Below are 7,457 nucleotides of genomic sequence, written 5' to 3' on the forward strand. Positions count from 1 at the left end.
GACCTGAGCTGAAATCAAGAATCAGACGGTTAACTGACTGAGCCACCCAGGAGTCCCTGCTATGTATGTTTTTTAAACATAAAACATTTTGTTTCTTTTTTACTGTCAATATCCATGTAGGTTTGCTTATTACTTTCCAAACATATTGCTCTTACAAATATTTTTCCTTCATCTTTATGTTTCCCTCTTGTATCAATTTCATCTTTCTGAAGAACTCCCTTTCGAATATATTGAATAAAACATATGGGCACTAAGGGTGTCTGATCCGAGATAAATATAACCCCCTTTCGTAGATGCAGATCAGGGATAATTTATAGCTATGTCTAACTCATCCCAGTTGAGAACTTGCAGCAGTATCTAGTTTTGTTAAGGTAAACACTCCTGGTTGTTGACTCTGCAGTATTCTCCTTTCTTTGAGTTTTAGCCTCACTTCCTAACTACCTCTCAAACTTCCTGGTCTTTATTTTGGATGCATAGACTGAGAACCACATTGCTTTCTTTCTGGCTATCTGCTTGACCTCTCCATGGCCAAAACAGCCTCACAGGGATGAGATTAACCATACATCTAGTTAAACTCAAATTCACAAGTCTGGAAATTTTAGTAAGTGATGCTTTTTAGTTGATCTATGTTGAAAAAAAAATTCATCCCCTTAATAATGTGTATTTCTCAAAATCATGTAAACTACAAAACATTTTATTTCCGTTTTATGCTCAACAATACATATAATTAATTTTCCATGAAAATACTAAACTATGTTGCTCGTTTTATAAAATCAAGACCATTTCACATGTTTTTTACATTAAACTTCAAATCTATTAATGTACATACATTGTAGGTAAGTATGAAAAATTACTGACAATTGTTCAATGGGTTTTAACTGCACTATTCACCTATAACATTCCTTTGAGTAAAAAAGCACTTCATGTTCTCAGCATAAAGGCCTTTGTTACTGAGAATGTGCTTTTTCTGCATCTGAACAGCCCGAATTGAGTTTTATTTTGAGTTTTGTACCTGCTTCAAAGATTGTTGGCACACAGATAAAGCTTTATGAAAATACATGGAGGTTGTAAATGCCACGAAAATGCTATTTTTCTACTCTTGAAATATGTGTCTGTAAATGACAGATGATTATTGATTTATTGGTAGAAAAATGCACAAAAAGTACCAAGACCTAACCGACATCTCAACTCACACATGCCTCGCATTTAGCAAAGAAATCACAAATATTATATACTTTTCAACTAGGGCTCTTAACAATGGAATTGATGGTGTCACCAGTGCTATGTTTCTCTTCATTCTGAGTCTGAGACTAGTCTCATAAATATGTCCCTTACCAACTTTGACCCTCTCCCACACACTTTAACTGAAAACAGGTAAAATGATACTTTAGAAAGGATTACAGTCAACGGAAAAAAACTCTCCTCTTAACAAGTTGATCTACTGGAGGAAAACCAAATGCAACTTGCAGCAAAATAGACCTTTATCTCACTTAGTCCATCAGAGATGAAAAACAGCCACCTTTTACCTAATCAAAAGCTTAAATCTGCTCACAGGCTTTACAGCCCAGCATTCTACTATTGTATATTGATTGTGCTGGAGGGCACCTCCTTGTGGAGAACAATTGATTTTTCTTTGTTAGCAAAGCGATTTTAATAGTCTTTCTACAGGCTGTCATGTTTCAAGGCCCCAGAAACAAGATGCACCTGTTACTAGAACTTAGTGATCAATCGCTCAACCCACAGAAAATGTGCCTGTCTGCTGTGCTAAAACACCTCCACAGCAATTACTCAGAAGGTGACTTTAACTCGTTTTGATAAATATGCTTCCTGGGAGTCTCAGGTGGGTTATCTTAAGCATTTTTACCTCTGAGCCTGAAGTTAGGTGTTTTGTTAAATTGCCATTAAGAGAGTGTAGTTACAGGAACAGATTTTTGCTGTTTAATGTTACTTTAGTAGCTTCGTGCCAAACTTCCTTGCCAAAGAAACTAGCCCAAAGTAAAGGTCACTGCTTTGAAGAGTGAGTGATGATAATAACTGTATTTGTATTGCCCTTGATATTTGAAAATGGCTCTTCTGGCTAATTGTGTGGCGTGACTAAAAAGTCAAAGGTAGGATCTGTAGCTTAATTCGGCACAATTGCTGCCTGTTTGCCTTGACCACTGGTGACCACTGTTTCCTTAATGTTATACAAAGTGTCCCTTATTTTTTTTCCTCTTCCTTGAATCTGGCTCACAAGGTTTCTTTATGTGGGTATGGAGGCCTTTCTGCTACAGTCATGCTAAATTCTTTACATCTTCTTGCAAGTTTTAAAAAACGTGTCCGCACTTTGGGCTTCTAGCCACCCGACACAACAGTAGGACCCGCTGCCATTGCTTAGGAGGTGGTATGTTCTAATCAATCTTCAGTCACATTCTTTAAGGCATGGGTGACAGGGCATGCTTTATAAATGAGGAAATGGGAGAGAAATTTACAAGATGTTAAGTAACATCATCAGGCGTTACACAGACATCAGTGACAAAATCAGTATTTCAACATAGTCAGTCCTTGTGTACTAGAAGATGCAGAGCCTTTGCCGGATGTCCCAGCCACATGAAAATCCTTTCTACCTCTAGGGAAAGGAAACCTTGTCTTCAACTCAGCAAACATTTTTGGAAGGTCTACTGCATGTCAAACAGCATGATTGACTTTGGGGATCAAGCAGCCAATGGAGAAAAATACAATCTCTCTTTCAAGAAATCTGTCGTCAGGTGAGGGGACGAAATTATCATGAAAGGGCTCAGCAGGGGAAAACGCTCTCTCAGCCAGGCTAAGGAAACGTTTAATGGGAGACATTGCTTTTGCATAAGGCCTGGAAATACAAATGGGGTTTTTATGGGTTTATGTGTCTCCCCCACCCCCCAAATTCATATATTAAAGTCCTACCCCACAGTACCTTACAGTGTGGCCTTATTTGAAAATAGGGTTTTTGCCCATGTATCCTAGATGAGCTCATTAGGGTGGGCTCTAATCTAATATGGTTGGTGTCCTTATATAAGGGGGAAATTTGGACAGAGACACAGGGAGAATGTCATATAAAGATTGGATCTATGCTGCCACAGCTAAGGAATATTGGCAGCAGCAGCCAGGAACTAGGAAAGAGGCTCAAACAGATTCTCCCTCAAAACCCTCAGAAAACAAAAAACAAAAACAAAAAATTCTTTCAAATACACTTCTGAAAATTTGGTAACCTTGATTTTGGATTTCTAGCCTCCAAAACTGCGAGACAATACTTTTCTGTAATTTAAGCCACCCAATCTGTGGTATTTCATTAGTGCAGCCGTGGTAGACTAGTACAAGGGTGTTGACAAGATAATAGTAAGGGTGATAAAGAAATGCTTTATTTATTTGAGTTGTAGGAGAAAAAAAAAAAAGCAAAATATGAAGATTAGGAAATACCTGTATGAGGAAGCAGTGAGGATCCTCTAAATGTATTTTCACTGAGTAGCAAAGTGGCATTTTTGGAATTGTACTTTGGGAAAATTCAACTTATAGGTAGAAAGACAAAGAACAGATTTAGGTCACCCTGAAATTTTTTGTAGGTGAAAGACAGCAAGACAAAAGGATGATTGATTTGAGAAGAGTATTTAAAACTGGACTTTCTTTAACGATGTAACCAACTCTAATCCTTATATTTGCAGATATGGGAAGAAGCCCCAGTCATTTTGCTGGAGTTTTTGGAACTAGGAATAATGATGCAATATGTTAGCTCAAGAGAAGAAACGTTTTAGAAATGCTTTCTCTTCCCACCTGTTGGTAGGTAGAAAAAACCCTACTTAGTGAAATCAGCAGATTTCAGTTTAAGGGTCAGCTCTTTGATAAACTAACTACAGAACCGGTTCGGGAAATTTCTCCAGGTGTCTGTCATTTTCTCCCTTCCCTGCCCCACCCACTCCCTCCCTTATTTTCCTTCCTCCCTTTCCTTTGAAAGAAAGTGGTGCATGCAGTGGTAGTTACGTCCCTTTGGCTAGCATACAAGTCTCTTGGAGGAATGTGGTGAGTTTACTTTTACTTTAGATTTGTTTGTTTGTTTCATCTTGGATCTCTTTCTCCGTGTCTTTATCCTGTATTAACACAATTAAATTTTTGAACAACATTGAACTTTTAAGAGTTTACCCACCCAATGCTAACTTTCTAATCACTGGAAGTGTTTGCAGAATTTATGTGGTGTCCACAGAAACATAGAGGTTATAGGTATAAATAAATGTGTTGCGTTCACAACTGTATATGGGAAATAGGAACAGCAAATGGAGAAGAAAGTCACAGATTTAGAGAAAAAAATTAAAAGGTAGCTTAGAAGTACAAGGGAAAGAGAAGCTGGCCAGTACAGGTGTCAGGAAAGATGAGGGTAAATGTAAGGAAGCAGCATACAAGCAATGAACAGGTACAGCAAAAGAGGTGCAAAAATTAATGATTTGTTATGGAAAACTCACATCAAGGATCTGTTTCTATTTCCCACCAAAGGAGCCTAGTCTCACTAGGTGAAACAAATCAGTGCCGATTACTAACGTAGAGCGTTTTACAGGGGTTAAAGGTCAAAGTTGCAAAAGAGGTGATTTGGGCTTAAATGCTGTTGTTATATGCCATGTTTTCCCGGCTGAACCAACAATTTGCCACCTCAGTTAAAAGAAGACAGGAGTTGGCAAACCCGTGGTCTGTGGGCCAAATCTGGTAGACTCAGTTTTTGGAATAAGCTTTTATTGGAACCCAGCCATGCCCATTTGTACATATTGTCCACCGCGGCTTTTACATTACAATGACAAAGTTAAATAGTTGCAACAGAGACCATAAAGCTCTCCAAAGGGAAAATATTTACCATCTGAACTTTGACAGAAAAAAAAAAAAATCCCTGACCTCTATACTAGACTTAGTTTTTAACATGCATTTTAGAGAAGTCTCCCCTCTGGAAATCCCACTGCTTTTGTTAAAACGCTTTCTCTTCTGTGTGCTAACTTGGCGATCTCGAATTACACGTTGCCAGTTTTTCTCATGTATCAAATGGGCATAATAATAATTCTTCTCTACCAGCACTTTGGCTGGCTGTCCCTGGTATTTTCCAGGGACTGTTGCATTTTTGTTACCCGTGCTGAGGCTCGATACATTTGTGGCCACCAGGTGTTAAAGTGGCCTCAAAGTTCCAAAGCTTCACAGATAACTTGATCAATTTTGAATAGAATGCCTTGTACCACCATTTTGTTTAAAAATTTGTTGGAGGCATACCAAAATAATATAAGTTGTGTACCAGGGTTTAAAAGTTTTCAGTGAAATTGTCCTTTTGGTTTAAAAAAAATTACTATTTTTTTTCTTTGTAGTTTTTTTTTTTTTAATTTTTTTTTTCAACGTTTATTTATCTTTGCGACAGAGACAGAGCATGAACGGGGGAGGGGCAGAGAGAGAGGGAGACACAGAATCGGAAACAGGCTCCAGGCTCTGAGCCATCAGCCCAGAGCCTGACGCGGGGCTCGAACTCCCGGACCGCGAGATCGTGACCTGGCTGAAGTCGGACCCCTAACCGACTGCGCCACCCAGGCGCCCCTGTAGTTTTTATTTTGAGTATAGTTGGAAGACAATGTTCTATTCGTTGTGGGTGTATGACATAAAGATTCAAAAAAGAATGGAATTGAACCACTTTCTAACACCATACCCAAAAGTTTACTCAGAATGTACTTTTGGTTTTAACTCCACGTCCTCTCTCTCCATTAGGACCCAGATAGCAATCCATGGCACTTAGCTGTTGACAGTCTGACATGAGACTATGCTCAGAATAACCTTTCCCTTCTGATAAGTGTGCAGTATGGAAGCAAGTTGGTCACTGACCACTCTCTCTCCCCTTGGGATGAGTTCTTGCCCTGGAGGCTTCTGAGCACTCCATGCAGGTAGTTTTTAGTTCTTTTCATCCTTTTTACAGGTATTACCAGAATATCTGAACTCCAACAGATGATACAGCAAAGGCTAAAGTTGGTGACTCTTCTGTCTTCTCCTTACTATTTTATTAATTTAATTTGAAGTGTTTTTTCCCCATTTTTATTGAGAAATAATTGCCATATTTAACACTGTTAGTTTAAGGTGCACAGCATGATGGTTTGATTCACATCGTGGAATGATTAGGATGAGAGGTTTAGCATCCATCCCTTCATGTAGATACCATAAAAAGAGAGAAGAAAAAATTTTTTCTCCTTGTGATGAGAACTCTTAGGATTCATTTTTAACAGCTCTACTGCATCCTATACGGACGGCAGTGTTAACCACAGCTATCATGTTGGATGTTGTATGCCTAGTACTTCCTTATCTTACAACTGGAGGTTTGTACCTTTTGACTGCCTTCCTCCAATTCCCTCTCCCCCTTCTCTGTCTCTGCTAACCACACATGTGCTGTCTTTTTCTATGAATGTGAATTTTGTCTTTCTGTGTTTGTTGGGTTTATATTCTGCACATTTGTGAGGTCATACACTGTTTGTCTTCCTTTGTCTGACTAGTTTCACATAGCATAATGCTTTCAAGGGCCATCTGTGTTACTGCAGATGGTAGGATTTCCTCATTTTTTATGGCTGAATAATATTCCATTGAGTACATATACCATGAGTTCTTCGTCCATTTTGCCATTGATGGATATTTAGGTTGTTTCCATGTCTTGGCTATTGTAAGTAATGTTGCACAGAACACAGGGATGCTCTTGTTGACAAAATATTTAATTTCTTTTGGCTATATTCCTAGAAATGGAATTGCTGGATTATATGGTTGTTCTCTTTGGGATTTTTTGAGGATCCTATGTACTGTTATTCATAGTGGCTGTACCAATTTACAATTCTACCAATAGTGCACAAGGGTTCCTTTTTCTCCGTATTCATGTCAGTATTTGTTATCTTTTTTTTTTTTTTTTTTTTTTGATGATGGCCATTCTAACATGCATGTGATCTCTCACTGTGTGATTTTTAAAGAATAATTAAAGTACAATATTATTTTTGTTTCATGGGTATACCAGTATCTCGTCATTTAACTTGCATTTCCCTAATTATTAGTGATGTTGAACATCTTTTCTTACGTCTATTGGTCTTTTGTATGTATATCTTCTTTGGAAAAATGTCTTTCCGGGTCCTTTAGCTGTTTTTTAATTGGTTTATTTTTATTGTTGATACTGTTATTTTTGAGCTGTAAAAGTTCTTTTTATATTTTTGATATTAACGCATTAAGAGATATTTGGTTTACAAATATATTTTGCACTCCCTAGTTTGTTTTCTCACTTTGTTGGTTTCTGTTGTTGTGCAGAAGCTGTTTTGTCTGATATTTTCCCACTCGTCTATTTTGGTTTTTGTTGCTTGTGCTTTAGGTGTCCTGTCAAAACAACCATTGCCAAGATCCATCTTAAGGGGCTTTATTCCTATGTTTTCTTCTAGAATTTTTATGGTTTCAGGTCTGACATT

Source organism: Puma concolor, chromosome A2 (assembly GCF_028749965.1).
Source record: "Puma concolor isolate L17-30 chromosome A2, mPumCon1.1.hap2, whole genome shotgun sequence".
Classification (NCBI taxonomy): domain Eukaryota; kingdom Metazoa; phylum Chordata; class Mammalia; order Carnivora; family Felidae; genus Puma; species Puma concolor.